This window comes from Thermobia domestica, chromosome 10 (genome assembly GCF_964235325.1).
Source record: "Thermobia domestica chromosome 10, izTheDome1.hap1.1, whole genome shotgun sequence".
NCBI classification, from domain to species: Eukaryota; Metazoa; Arthropoda; class Insecta; order Zygentoma; family Lepismatidae; genus Thermobia; species Thermobia domestica.
In genome coordinates, this window is record NC_137463.1 from 82,773,771 (window position 1) to 82,789,542 (window position 15,772).

Here is a 15,772-nt window from a genome sequence, read left to right on the forward strand (position 1 = left end):
CAGGTACTGCAATGTTGAGAGTATACATGTCATGTCACTAGCTGCCATATCAATGATAGGAAGAAATGTGATTGATGCCACACCAGGATGTGAAACATTTGTTCTAGAATGAATTGTTTGCATAGCTCCTGACCAACTTGGACCTGATCTTTCGGCTGCACATATTTGCCACAGAAGATTTAACCTACTTATAGAGGAAATGGGCAATATTGGAAGTTTGTTGAATGAAATCTCCCTGAGCATGCTTCTTGAATGTCTGTATTCCACAATATCAACTGCTGCAACATTGTTAATGTCACTTTCAGCAATCTTACAGCGTTGAATAACTGGATGGATCTTGTTCTTTGGAGTTGTAGCTACAATCATACCCATCCCATGAAAGGTGTTCTCTCCATCCTAAGTACAAACATTGTGGTCAACATTATCAGCTGCTAGAAGAACTGCAGTGTTATTGGCATTATTTAACGAGATATGGCTACCTGATACTGCAGCATTTCTTTCAAATCTAATTACTTCAGAATATGGTGAACAATAACCAAGAATGTGAAGCAAATCAACAAGGTACCTTGATCTAAAGTTGTGATGCAGCTGGATAGCTAAACCAATCTGCAATGGACATAGTAATATTCTAGGACGTATACCTTGCATAATGCTCTGACCAATTGAGCCAATTTTTATAGAGGGATCCTTTCCCACAAATAGTTTTGACAACAGTAATTTCAAACTCTTAGGTACGTATTGCAAAGTACTTTCTTCAGTAATTTCACTTGGAGATGGGTATACATCCACATTAGAAACGTTGAGGGATTTCACCTCACTTCTGATTATTTTGGCTGCTGCTTCTATTAAGTATATCTTCTGTAATTCAATATCACATTCTTTTGACTTTTGGTGATAATTTTGAAGAATTTTAGTGGCTGTATCAAGTAAAGTGACTACATCTGCCTTTCCACTTCCACCAGAAATAATAATTTTCTCTCCATAATACTCCAAAAGTTTCCTCTTCATATGTCTCCGATCATAGGCACAGGTTCGACTCCCTTCAAGATATTCTTCCATGTTTTAAATTAAATCTCCCATCAGCAGTTGTTCTTCATCATTATTTTCCAAGTACGAACAAGTCTGAAGGAATGCAAGGTACTGTTCTTCATTACTTGGCCGACATTTCTTTATGTACTTATTGGAGGAAGAGTATTCACGGGGAATGTTCCTACCAGTTCGAAAATTGACACTACAAGTGTTATGATAGACGCAGTCCACAAATGTATCGCAAAACAAGCAATGAGTGGCACTACGAATTGGGTCTTCATTTAAACGTACACTTTTTCTTGGTTTTGTTTCATCACTAGTCTGCCGTTTCTTGACACCAATATCCTTTGAATCTGTAAATCGTTTCCGACGTGAAACATGGACACTAATACCAGGAACAGCAACAACATCAGTTCTGCGCCTGTGGCTTGCTTCATTTATGCCATCTGCTCCTTTCTGTTTAATTTTAACTATCTCTTGCTTACTGTCCAATTTTTCCTTACATATCACACAATATTCAGACATCTCCATTTTTAAATTAAACAGAAAAAAAAGCAAATTATAAATAGTTGCTTTTTAAAATATTAAAGCCGTAAAAACAAAAATTAATAATAAAAACAAATTAAGAAAACAGGCAACTAACACACAAATTAAACATTATTTAGAAATACAGGGTGGCCCAAACGGAGGTATACACCCCTGCATTGATCAAGTATAACATTCTAGCTTATGGGTTTATTTGCTTCGGCTGTTCCGGGCTTAAGGTATAAGTAAAAATACATTAAGAACAAATAATAAAGAAGCTAGGTGATAACAATAAGAAATGGTATGAAATACAGGAGATAAGTACGGAACTGTGTACCTACTTTTGGGCCACCCTGTATATTAGAACATTTGGAATAAATTTATACTATTTTTGGGAGGGTTATAATTTTTTCCCCTTATGATTTAGGAAACCTTATGTAGTTATGTAATGTCTCCGATGGATGAGTGGTTACGCTCGTCACCTTATGGTGAAGAGGTCCCGGGTTCGATTCCCGGTGGGGTCATGTGGTTCAGATCTCACGTTAAACTGTAGGAACCATCTTCAAACGTCATCATCAACAAAACCGTGAAAATCGGATGAGATGAATCCGAGATACAGAAGAAAATTGCAAGATAGACGCAAGATTCTTTAACCATGGTCCGCCATTTTGAAAACCGTTTTGGGGGGTTTTCCCGTGATCCGATTTTGTCGGATTTTGAATATATTATTCAGTAATGATCCCTGAATCAAAAACTGTTTAAAAAACTTCTATTGCAATTTTGCCCAGGTCCAACTGTAAATTGCCTGGACTAAATGTTGAATATTTTCTTTATTCAACGATACTCTTTCTCTTATTATCACTGCTATAAGGCAGTGATCACTGTCACTCTTGTAAATTGCTCTTGTAAATGTCCGAACATCAATTATACTAAAATGTCTTCTTCTATTTATTACAATGTAATAAATTTGATTAAAAATGTTTTTCTATCTGGTAAGTTCAAAGTGTATCATTCTATGAATGTCAGGATGAGATAATTTTGTAATCTTCACTATAGTTTTGGATGTTGCAAAGTTCACAAGTCTAACGTCGTTGTTTAATGCAATATATGTGCAATGTGGTTTACAGGTTATACGTAACTTACATAGAAGCAGTGGTGCCCCCCCCCTCATGTCCATGACGCACCCCTCCTCAAATGTCTATCCGTAGTTGTTCTTCCACGAAAAAAGAAAACTTTTCGATTAATTTTTACACACTCTCAAACATATTTATATAGATTTTTGCCCCCCCTAAATATTTCAATGACGCAGTTTGCGTCATAGCCCCTCTTTGTGGGCACCCCTGCATAGAAGCACCTATTCATAGTGCACAGTAGCTTTATTTTACGGATGGGCTTATTATTACCTTTGTCTGTTTTTAGCACTCCTGTTGTTTTCTGCCTTTTAGTGCGTTTTTCAAAGTCGATCCATATTTGTAAAAAAGTTCTTATTTTCTGCTATTTAGTGCATTATTGAAGTCGGTTGTTTTCTCCTAGAAAGTTTTTTCAGTGGATTTTTGAAGTACATTATTAATCTTTTCTGTTTTTAAATCCCATTTTTTCATTATTCTAGTAGTTAAGTTAGATATCTAGACTAAACATAGGACACTACATCCATATTGAATAGGTTTCCCTATGAAACTCGTGAACAAATGCGTAATAATTAATAATTAAACTTATTGAAATACTTTTTATTATAAGTAACCACCTTCCATGGGAATAGCTCAATACATTAATGAAAACCGCATCCAAATATCACATATCAGATATGGAGTTGGTCAAGTGGGTCGAGATTTGTGAGAAAGTCAGTAGGTCATGAGTGAACAGGACGTGACCCACTGCGACCTACCACTCACTATGACCCACTCTGACCCACCCTGATCTACCGAACCACCATGGCTCACTCTGGTCCACTGCTCAGTGGATTGTAGACAGCATCTTCTGAACACTCGTGACTTTATCTACGTTTTACTTTCAAGGCTTCCGTTTTTCTTCATTTCTTCGTTTGTTTCTATTTACTTACCTGAGATGAGTATATCTAAGTGAAAAATAAATAAATAAACAGGCATTTTTGGATATTGATACTGTAATTGTAATAGCTAGTAGCAATAGGACTTACTACTTGGCTTTCGAAACACATTCGAATTTTACAGTCTTTCTTTTCTTTTTTTTTTTTTCCTTTACGTTGACCTACTTTACTTTGATTTGATACTTCCAAATTTCATCCTATTTTCCACTCAAAAGTACATTTATTTCAACAAGGAAATAATAATCTATGATAATTACAGTGGCGGATCTAATTCGGGATAGGGGGGCCTACCTACCTATCATAGTCTAGGTTCTGGCTGGCCAATTCAGTTTTTAACCTGTACATCCGCCGCTTGATAATTAAATTGAAATTAATCGTAATACGGCCCATGACAAACACTTTACCATTTGATATCGTGGAGGTCAGATCCATCATTATCGTAACAGAGCGGTGCTTGAGCGATTAAGCATAGAAATTCAAACTCCGATCAGTGATAGTTTCAGAGCCTTGTTTTATTACAAGTATAAACTCTTTATTCACGTGAAGGGAGGGTGACGATCATGTGTCAGAGTTGAAGGCGATGATGGGTTTTGGTCATCGTGGGTCATCGTGGGTCGTAGGTCTAGTAGTTCTGTGGGTTACGGTGCGTGGTGGGTCAGTAGATCAAGGGTAAATTTTTCACTGATCCATGCCATCTCTGTCACGAAGTCTAAAATGTAGTTAACCTTTTGAACAAGAGAGGGCGCTAGTGTCCCAAATGGAAGGATATATGAGTCGCATCAGATCCGGGCTAACATAAAGTCATTTGACAACCGACAGTTGAGTTAATAGATGTGCAAAATGTGTAGGAATTTTTTGAATCAGACGTAAGTATTACGTCGCGCCGTGAAGATGAGTAAACTTCTCGCATTGCTGTGCTAAATTTTACAATTTTATTTCAATAAAGGTGCAAATACTGTACTGTAAAAGGAGCAGTTGAGATACGAAGCTGTAGTGCGCGTCACGCGAGTGCCTGTGCTCCTGACATCTTTTCATGTTTTCGTGAAAATATAAACTGTTATTCCCCACACCTTAAATAAACATTGAAATAAACATTTATTACAGTGTTTGCGAACATTTAAGTGCTGTGACGAACTCTAGTGACTGTGAAAGTGCGGTGCAGTGTGCATGTTGCATGCGTAGCTAGCAGTAGAGTTGGTAGTTAGCAACAAAGCACGGCAGCACTATAACCGCCATTTCGCTGAGTGTTTTCTTGACCGTTGATTATTTGTAGGAAGTAACGGGCCAAAGCCCTTGTCTTCTTTCTGTGTTGTAACTTGGCGTTGGTTTTGAGGTGGTCGTATGTGATTGAAGGAACCGCAACTGTCGCAGGTTCCTTTAGTTGTCCTTCATGTTGTTAAGGCGGTTTTGGCATCTTGTACAGTCGACGGGGTGGGTCTTTGGTTCCGAGGGATGCGATGACTGGATCTGTTGATCTTGAAGCCTTCATCCAGAATTTGGTTGATTGCTGATGACGCAGTTCTTGAAGTAGTGGGATATCGAGGTCCTCATGAATTTGAAGTATTCGGGTGTCCATAGAATGGCCCGTGATTGCCCTGGCAGCTCTGTTTTGTACCACCTGGAGGTGGCGCAGGTGACACTGGTATGTGTGTTCCCATGCTGGATGGGCGTACATTAGGATGGGTAGGATGTACATTCGGTAAACATGTCGTTTTGTTTCTTGGGTGAGTTGAGGGCTCAACAGGATGGGTAGAAGGGATCGGAATCTTTGTGTTGCTTTCTTGGCTGTTGCCTCCAGGTGGGTTCCGAATTTCAAGTGATGGTCCAGCACTACTCCAAGGTATTTCGCCTGTTGTTGGATGGGTATGTTTCTTCCATGGAGGGTGAAGTTGTATTCTCGTGGAGTCCGGTTCCTAGTGAAGTCGACCAGTGCTGTCTTCTCCGTGTTGACTTGAATTTTCCAGTCATTGGTCCACTGTTCCAGCTGTTCGATGTGTCTGCGGAGGTACAGGTGAGCAAATCTGAAGTTATGGTGACTTGCGAAGATGGCTGTATCATCCGCAAAGGTCGCCGTCATCGTTGTTCTGGTGGTGGGAAGATCTGCCGTGTACACATTGTACAGGATCGGGGACAGACAGGATCCTTGTGGCACTCCTGCTCTGATCGTTCTTGGTTCTGTGAGGTTGTTCGCATGGGAAACTCTGAATGTGCGGTTGGTCAGGTAGCTTTTCAGAGTTTTCACTAAGTGTCTCGGTACTCCTACTTGCAGTAGTTTGTGTAGTAGTCCTGCATGCCACACTTTGTCAAACGCTTTGCCTATATCTAGGAAAAGACCGAGAGTGTGGCCCCCTTCGTTGAACTGATAAGTTATTTGTTCAGCTACTCTGACCAGTTGGTGGGTGGTGCTGTGACCAGGCCTGAACCCGAATTGGTGAGGAGGAAGGTTGTTGTTTTCCTCGATGTGCTTCATCAGTTTCTGTTGTATCACTCGCTCGATCACTTTGCTTGGATGTGACAGCAGACTGATGGGTCTATAGCTTTTGGGTTCAGTCCTGGCCGCTCCTGGTTTGAGTATTAAAATTACCCTTGCTTCTTTCCATGCGGCGGGGTAGTATCCTGTTGCTAGAATTGCGTTTGTTAGTCTACATAGTAGAACTATAGCCTTCCTCGGAGCATGTTTGAGTGCCAGTGGTGGAAGCCTGTCTGGTCCCGCTGCTTTGTTTGGATTGATTGTTCGGATGATTTGCTGGATCTTCCGAGGTGTGGTTAGCTCTTGTGCTGGTAGGTGATGCTGTCCAGTTAGTTGCTGCAGGCTTTGCTGTGTTGCTTCCAGGATTCCCTCTGGCACTGGGGTGTTGTTCTCCGTGAATGTTTGTTCCAGATGATCTGCGAGAAGGTCAGCTTGCTGTTTCGGTGAATAAATTAGTCCTTGTGGCCCTCGCAGTGGTTGAGTTTTTGGGGGTCCAGGTGTTCTTGACAATGACTTTAGAAGTCTCCAGAAGTCTCTGGATGGGGTTTCAAGCTCCTGAAGCCTGGCGTTCCACTGGTTGAGTCGGAGGCGCTGGAGGCGTTTCTTCACCCTGGTGGTCAGTGAATTCCATAGGGTTTTGAATGCTGGGTGGCGTGTGGCCTGCCATTTCTTCCTGGCCCAGCGCTTTAGGTGGATGAGTGCTGTAGTCCTCAAGTCTTCTGGTTTCTGCTCTTCTGGAGGGATGAGTTGGGTAGTTGTTGCCAGTCTATATGCGGTTTGCATTGATGCCGTGAGTGTTGCAAGCGTGGCATCTATCTCGTCTGGTGTGTTGACTGGCAGCCTGGGGTCGATCATTTCTGCAAGATTCCTGGTGTAGTCGTCCCAGTTAGTTTGACGGAGGCGTGGTACTTGATTGGCTGGGACGTGTGTACGCAGCGCTACCGTCATGGTGACTGGGGCGTGGTCTGAATGAAGTGCGATAACTGAATTTGGTCCGTCCTTGATTGTAATGTTAGCCGTGAGAGCCATGTCTAACACATCTGGTTCACCTCCATTAGTCGGGAAGTGTGTAGGATCTGGAGGAGCTGTGGCCAGGAAGTCAATGTTTCTCAGTGCTTGGAACAAATCCCGTCCGCCCTGGTTGGATACCCTAGAATTCCAAGCGGGGTGCTTGCAATTTAGGTCCCCGGCTACGAGAACTCGATGTCCTAGTCTTCTTAGCGCTTGCAGGTCCTGGGCTTGGATAGGTGCCAATGGCTTCTTGTACGCCGAGATGAGCTGAAGAGGGCCATCTGGGGAGTGGATGGTTACTGCTGTGGCCTCTATGGTTTGTAACGGTGGCAACTGTAGTGTGTCGTGAGCGATGTGTCTCTTCACCAAAACAGCTGTGCCTCCCTTGCGTCCTTGCCGATCTGTTCTATACATCACGTAATTGCGAATCTTGAAGGTGTCTGGAGGATGGAGATGTGTTTCACTGAGTAGGGCAATGTCAATCTTTTCTCGAGTGAGAAAATCTGTCAGCTCTAGCCTCTGGTCTCTGACTCCGTTCGCGTTCCAAAACGCGAGTCTCAGGTCTCGGGTTATGGTTGACTTATTCTGTTCCATCATCGAGGATGCTGGCTGCAATTTCAAGGAGAGTTGTGAACTTCGTGACGGGGTCTGTAGCTGTTTTCATTTTCTCTAGTCCTGACTTCAAGGTGTTCATGAATTTCCTGATGTTGAGTCCCTTGAGTAGTTCCATCACTTCCTTGATGGTCGCTGCCAGGGATGGTTCTTGACTGCAGTCTTGTTGCGCTGGGGTTGGCTGTTCTTGGTTGCTTTGTTTTCGTTGTGGTGGATCTTGACGTTTGGTTGGCCCTTCCTCTGGGGTGGTTTCTCTGATGGTCGGTTTCTCTGATGGGTTCTGTTTGGTTTCCGTTGGCTGAGGTTTGGTGGACTCTTCTTGGCGTGGTCGACTTCTCACTGTCTTGTCTGTGGTGGAAGTACTTGGTCTTGTTGTCTTCTGCTGGGTGTCTGCTGTCTCAGAGGTGCTTGTCGGGTCATCTGATGGCGGATGGGGGGCAGAGAATCGTTGGTTCCCCCTCTTCATTTTGGCTTTCTTCAGGTAGTCACAGCCCTGGTAATTTGCAGGGTGGGCTCCCTGGCAGTTAGCACACTTGGCTGGTGTGTCCCTTGATGTTTTGGGGCACTCTCTGTTGTGGTGGGGTCCAGCACACTTGACACAGCGTGGGGTGGCGTTGCAGGTCAGCTGGGAATGCCCTGTCCTTTGACACCTGAAACACTGCAGCATGTCTGTGCCTTTGTACGGTTCTATCTCTACTCTGAAGTGGAGTAGGAAGCGAACCTTATATATGTCGGAGTTGGTGGTTGTTTTTGGGAGAGAGACCAAGAACAGCGGAAAGAGTGGTCTGACTCCCTTCTCGTCTGGTTGGCCTCTGAGTTGTGAGACCGCAGCGGGGGTGTATCCCAGTGTTTCTAAGGCTTTATGTATGTCGTCAGGTGATGTGTCAAGAGGTAGCTTCCTGATTACCACTTTCAGAGGTCTGTTTGATTTTGGTAGCTCCGTGGAGTACGACGCATTCGTCTGGAGGCAGTAGGCGTCGATTTTCTGGAAGTCTTGCATATTGGCGCAGTGTATTTTTATAAAATCTTTGTTGTGAAAAGCCTCTGGGGGTTCTGTACATGTGGCAGCCAGGGTCTGGACGTATGTACTTCTGTTTTTGATGCCGTATATGTATATTGGCGGTATTTTCTTCGTTGCGAGATTCGGGAGGGGGATTTCTTTGGGGCTTTCTCCCGTTTCTTGGATGATGTCCATCTTCTCGATCTTTTCTGTGATTGCTGCTTCGTCGTCCTCTTCCTCTTCTGCTGCTGCTTCTCTGTCAAGTTTTTGCTGTCGCAGCACCGAGTACTGGTTTCGGAATTGCACTACAGAAGCGATGGTTGCACACAATGACGTTTTTGATCTGAACGTCTTCTTGGGGGTGATATATCCTGATGTGTCGTCATTTGACGTTCTTGACGGACCTGCTGTCGCGCTGTCAGTTTCAGCTTCTCTAGTCTTGTTTGCTTGTTCCACTTGGGGTGGGGTTGGGAGGGGGGGGGAAGACCTCCTGACTCGTTGTCTTCGGTGCTGGCTGGTTGTCCTTCGTGGGTTTGTGGGTGGGTAGAGGCTCCATTGGCTCTGGGATAATTCGGGGGGAGGGTGGCACTACTCGTTTCTTTGGCACTGGCCCAATGGGCGTGTATTTCAAGGCTTTATACTTTTTCAAAATGTTCTTACTGTCCTGGATGGGTTTCCGCGTACGTTTAGCCTGTAAAGGCATTTCGATTTCTTTTTTATGGCTCTCGAAAGGGCCAGTCGTAGACACTAGTTCCTCAATGTCTCACTAGGATTACCGGAGAACACTTGTGGTCCTTGTAAGGGCCGAAGCACTAATGTTGTACAATGTTCACAGGGTGGCTCTAGTAAGGGCCGGAGTTGGAAGCTTATATTGGTGTGATGAGTTCACTCTGTGGCTCTTGAAAGGGCCAGAGCACTAATTGATAGTTGGTATGAGAGTTCACTATGTGGCTCTTGTAAGGGCCGGAGTTTATAATATTGCGTTATTACTAACACTATGGCTGTTTTTCAGTTCTATCAGTTCACTGTATAGCTGGTAAGATATTAGCGGTTGGTAGGTTCGCGCTATCCTGTTGCCAGGAGCTTTTTAGGCGTGCTCCTAGCCGGCCTATTTTTCTTTTTGCCGTTTCCTATGTTTTTTATTGAGGGAGGGATCTATTTTTCATTTTTTAGACATTCTGGACGCATTGAGTGCTTCCAGAGCACTGTGATCTGGGTTGTGAAGAGTCTGATATTTATATGAAGTTGTCGGCAAAAGCGGCTCCCTGATTGGCTCCCTTGCTTGCGTCTCCCCGACCAATCAGAAGAGCGCTCTCGAGTTCTGTCTTCTCGGGGCAACGCAACTTCTTGAACAAAACTGTTCGTCACCCTCAATATGGCGCCTTCAGTGCTAGCTGTGCTTTGTTGTTAGCTACTTCTAACTACGCTAACTAAAGCATGCAACATGCACACAGAACTAGCACTGACACTTCCACTTCTCCACTGCACATGTAATGATCACAAACACTGCAATAAATGTTTATGTGTTTAATTGAATAGTTTCTGAGGGAAGAAAGTCTTTATTTCCTCACAAAAACACGTAACTTTACGGAGCACTAACACACGCGTGTCGCGCACTTCGTCTTCTCATTCACACACAGGTCCACAGGTTAACATGACAAATTGGTCGAGTTTGAGTACCGGGCTATAAGCCCCTGCCTCTTATATGAGATGATAATCCATGTGAAGTGACGACATGTGAAGTGATGACCAAATCAGCCACTGTCGCTGATCGCTAGGGAATGTGGAGTCTGGTAGAAGTCCTGTATAATGCCTGGGGAGCTGTGAGTCCGGTCGTTGCTGTTGATAGAGTTTTGCGCTGGAAGCTGAGATGAGTCTTGATTGGCAGCAGCGATGACCAATGAGGCGGCCTGGAGTGGCCCTCATAAGGGTGTGGTCCTGAATGTATGGAAAGATCGTGATTAATTGAAGAATTCACTAAGCATGTCAATGAAGATTGACAGCTTGCTGAACAGGTCTTGTTCTTCTTTCAGTTTCGGCATATACTTCTTGAGGAGAGGGAGTAATTTGAAGAGTTCAAAGTCCTTTAAGAGTTGAAGAAGGTCCTTGAAGGAATTGGCAGCAGTGTCTTCGGATGCTGAAGGAGATGTATCTTTCTTTGGAAGAGAAGGCCATGAGTTCCGGTCGTCTGTACTGGAAAAAGGCTTGGTAGGCTTCGTGGTTGGTTGTGTCGTGGGAGTCGGCGGTGTTTCTGAAGAAGCTGTCTTGTTGATTTTCCCCTGGAGTAGGCGTTGAATTTTAGGACATCCTGAGTAATTTGCAGGGTGATCTCCCGTGCAATTGACGCATTTAGCAGGCGTGAGCGGGTCTCGTTTATTGCACTCAAAAGTCCAGTGGGCACCGGCACATTTGACACAGCGAGGTTGTGCATTACAAGTACTTTGGCCGTGGCCAAAACGTTGGCACTTGTAGCATTGCAAATAAGCTTTAGAACGATATTGTTCAATGCGGATCTTCATGTGAAGTAGTATGTCTTCCTTGAAAATTGTTGTGGCTCGCAAGGTTTTCCTCATTGTCACTAAGAAAAGGGGAAAGAAAGTTTTCCCCGACGGGTCTTGTAGGTTCAGTTTTGTTCAGCAAGTTGCGTGGCCCCGAGACGACAAAAACCAAGAGCCTGCTTCTGCTTGGTCGGAGAGACGCAGGTGCGAGAGCCAATCAGAAGCCAGCATTCGCTAGCAGCACACATAAAAGAGCAGGACCATCGACATCAGAAAACTAGCCAATACAAGTAGTTCAATAATACTAGCAGGGGATCTTAATAGCAAACACCCTCACTTCTGTAGCAGACAATCCAACAACAATGGTAGAAAACTATATAACTTCTTGCAAGGATCTCCCTTGCAGATCCTATCCCAATTTCAACCGACTCACTACCCTCACAACGGAAACGCGCCGGACGTACTAGATTATGCCTTACACAAAAACATTAACTCAAGACTCACTATACAAGTAAGAAACGAACTAGACTCAGACCACCAACCCATTATAATAACAATAAATGGCGAACCAGACCTGGAAAAAATTAAAAAAGCACTCAACTACAGAAAAGCTAACTGGGATCTATTCAAAAATACAATAGATGAAAACTTACCAGGCGAGTATCCTATACACACAAAGGAAGATTTAGAAAAAGCAGTTAACACACTAACTAAAGCTATACAATTAGCAACTAACAAATCAATACCATTAATAGACAATAATAAACATAGCAATAAATTATCTAATGTAATTCAGGAGTTAATTAAAACCAGAAATAAACTTAGAAGAACATATCGAAACCATAGAGACCAAACTCTTAAAGCTCAGATAAATCAATTAAGACGAATAATAAAAGAAGAAATTAGGAGATACAAAATGTATACCTGGGATAAAAAAGTAGAAAGCGCGAATTTCAAAGATAACAGTATATGGAGAATAACTAAAACTTTAACCAAGCCATACACACCCACCCCTTCCATACATGGGGAAAATGGGCTAGTCTTTACTGATGAAGATAAGGCCAACACCCTAGCTGATACACTAGAAAAAACTTTCAAACCCAATGAAATTGACGAGTTCAGACAACATGAAAGGCAAGTTAAAAGACAAGTAAACGAACTGCTAGAAAGTCAACCATTAACGTCAGCAAGAAAAACAAACAAGAAAGAAGTGTACAAAGTAATAAAGAAACTAAAGCCTTTCAAAGCTGCAGGTCCTGACAACATTCAAAATATTTGTATCAAAAACCTCTCACCAAAAGGAATTTCCTTTTTAGTCAAAATCATAAATGCAATAATGAAACTAGCCCACTTTCCCAATGAATGGAAAACAGCAAAAATAGTTGCATTACCGAAACCAGGAAAAGATCCTAAATTTCCACAAAACTATAGACCAATTAGCTTACTGAACACACTAGCTAAACTAACCGAGTCAATTATATTAGCAAGAATAAAACAACACATACAAAACTACAATGTGCTAATAAAAGAACAGTTCGGCTTCAGAAACCACCACTCTACTACACACCAACTAGTTAGAGTAATAGAATCAATAACAGATAAATTTAACAAAAACCAAAGTGTAGTAGCAGTATTTCTAGACATAGAAAAAGCTTTTGACAGAGTATGGCAAACGGGTCTTATATATAAGTTAAAAAACATTGGCCTACCCGATATTTATGTTAAACTAATCTCTTCGTACCTGAAAAACCGTAAATTCTATGTATCAGTTGTAAATTCCCAATCTACCCATCGCAGAATAGAAGCAAGTGTCCCCCAAGGATCTCTCCTAGGGCCAGTACTCTTCAGTATCTATGTAAATGGCATACCAAAACATAAAGACACCAACATAGCGCTCTTTGCAGATGACACATGTATATATTCTCATAGCTGGCAACCAAATCAGGCAGTAAAATATATCCAGAGACACATTCCGACACTTGAAGAATGGTTTAACAAATGGAAAATAAAAATAAATAGCACTAAATGTGAGGCTGTATATTTCACAAAACGTAAAAAGAGCCCTATCACCAACGTTGAAATTTTTGATAACCCAATAAACTGGTCTAATAAAGCAAAATACCTCGGTGTCACCCTGGATAGAAACCTAAATTTCAAAGAACACACCAAGCTTCAAATAGGCAAGGCCACTGGCCGACTTTCCGAACTAAAACCGCTATTAACAAGCCAAAACATTAGTAGAAATGCAAAAGCAACCCTATACAAAACACTTATAAGACCGATACTCACATATGCAGCCCCTGCTTGGGGACATGCACTGATAGGAAATATGAAGAAATTGCAGACATTTCAAAATAAAATCATAAAATTAATCACAAACTGTCCTAGGTATACTAGATTAAAACCATTACAATATAGTATGAACATCCTGCCCATTGCTGAAGTAATAAAGACACAAGCGAAAACTCTTTACAACAACAAACATAACATAAATAACACTTTAATAAATAAACTTGGCACCTACACAATAAACTCCTACACCAAACACAAGAGACCACTACACCTAATACTAAACCCATAAAAGTTTCTATTACTCAGAGGATAGAGAAATACTTATCTTAAGCTAACGGTAAAATATTTAAACATGTACGAGCGTATACGTATGTAGGTGCGAAAGCATATGTAAGTATGTAAGTTTGTATGTGTGAGTATATGTATGTGCATTTGTGTATACGAATATCTATATGTTTGTGAATGTGTGCGTATGTCCGAGCGTGTATGCGTGGATATGTACATGAATAACATTGTATATATGTGTATATATGTGTGTGTGTGCGTATGTATACTTTAGACGCAAAAAAAACATTTACAAATATATGTATGTATGTGTGTAGTGTGTATGTATATATATAGAAAAAAAATAAATAAAAATAAAAATTAAAAAAAATAAAAAAATATATATAAAAACAAAAAAATATAATAATAAAAATAAAAATAAAAAAATTAATAAAAATAAAAAAATTAATAAAAATAAAAAATAAAATAATAAATAATAAAAAAAAACTAAACACGTAACATTTCATTGACCAAACGAGAATCAATAGGGTAATATAGTATGTTTGTATATAAGCAAATATGTATATAATTAGCACAAATTGACGAATCTGGGTAATAGAAATATACAATAGACACAAATAACAAAAGCAACCTAAGTTTCTCTTTTCAGGAATAAATCACGACGACCAGGCGAGGCAACGGAACAAGCAGCAGAATTGCATGACATAATAAAAAAATAACAAAGTCCCCACTAACAAAACACTTCCATACTACAGACAACACAGACATGACAACAGATTAAATATTAATAAACTGCAGAAGTAGTATTATAAAGATACAAATACAGACTTATTTACATGGATTTTCACCACCCCTTCAAGTGTGGTTTTGCCATGTAAATTGCCTATGCATGCAGCACGACCGACAAGGGGGTTTTTCCTGGCTTCCAGGTTTTTTGTCCCTCTATCAAAACAAAATAACTTCTTTCGCGCTTTCCTATCTTCTTGTTTACCCTTCTTTCTTTCTATCTACACATAATAACAGATTCGCGTGTAAATGTCTTCCGTTTAAGATAGAGGCCGCGGTACACACACTCCCCACCGACAGATACTATAGGTTACTAACAGCATGGAGGAGAGGCATGTAGAATGTTGGTTGATGCCTTACTCACTATCCAGGACGCGGGCTTTCCTGAGGGGCGTCCTTACTTATAAATTTTTCTGTTTCTGTTTTCTGTAACTAGCTCAGTTGCCCGCTGGAGCGGGAGCCCGGCTCATAGGCTGGGGACAAATAAAAATTAGGTCCTGTTCCCATAAATAATAAAAGATCCCAGCAATACGGCTAAAAGAAAAACTGGCCGCTAGGAGCTCGTCCAATACGTTCCTAGACAGCGTTTAGACGTCAGCCAAGAAATGAAGCAAAACACTCAGGTCGCCCCCCCCCCCAAGAAGCAGTGATCCACATACCAACCAAGTGCCTCCCGTCAGGAAACCACCCGCAGGACCGGAAACAAGCCTTGCGAAACAACTAAAAGCCATGAGTTTTAGTAACTTAGGCTCTGTTCAACGCCGCAGAACAACCCGTCAGGCTAAATTGGTTCCTATGAGTCTCGAGGAACTCCACGCCCTCACGGCTCAAACCACTTCTACCCCTCACATGAACGAAACAGCTGACAGTGCAACCGTCCACGCGGATGCCCCCCAGATCCAAGATCAGTCCATCGAGATGGCAGGGTCCAGTGATGAAGAATACGACCCTACCGATAGTGCAGGAGAGTTCCAACACCCCAAGAAGAAAGCGAAAAGAAGACCAGAAAGTAGCATTACGCCACTTGTTGAATTCAGGAACTCTTTCTCGGCGCTGGACACCACCAACGACCCATCCAACGCTGGGGGTGGTCAAACACCCACCGAATATGAAGAAGAAAATCCGGAGGACACCGTCCGCAGCAGGAAGATACCCCCCTCTTCATATATGACGTCGAGAAAAGACATACTTTCATAAAA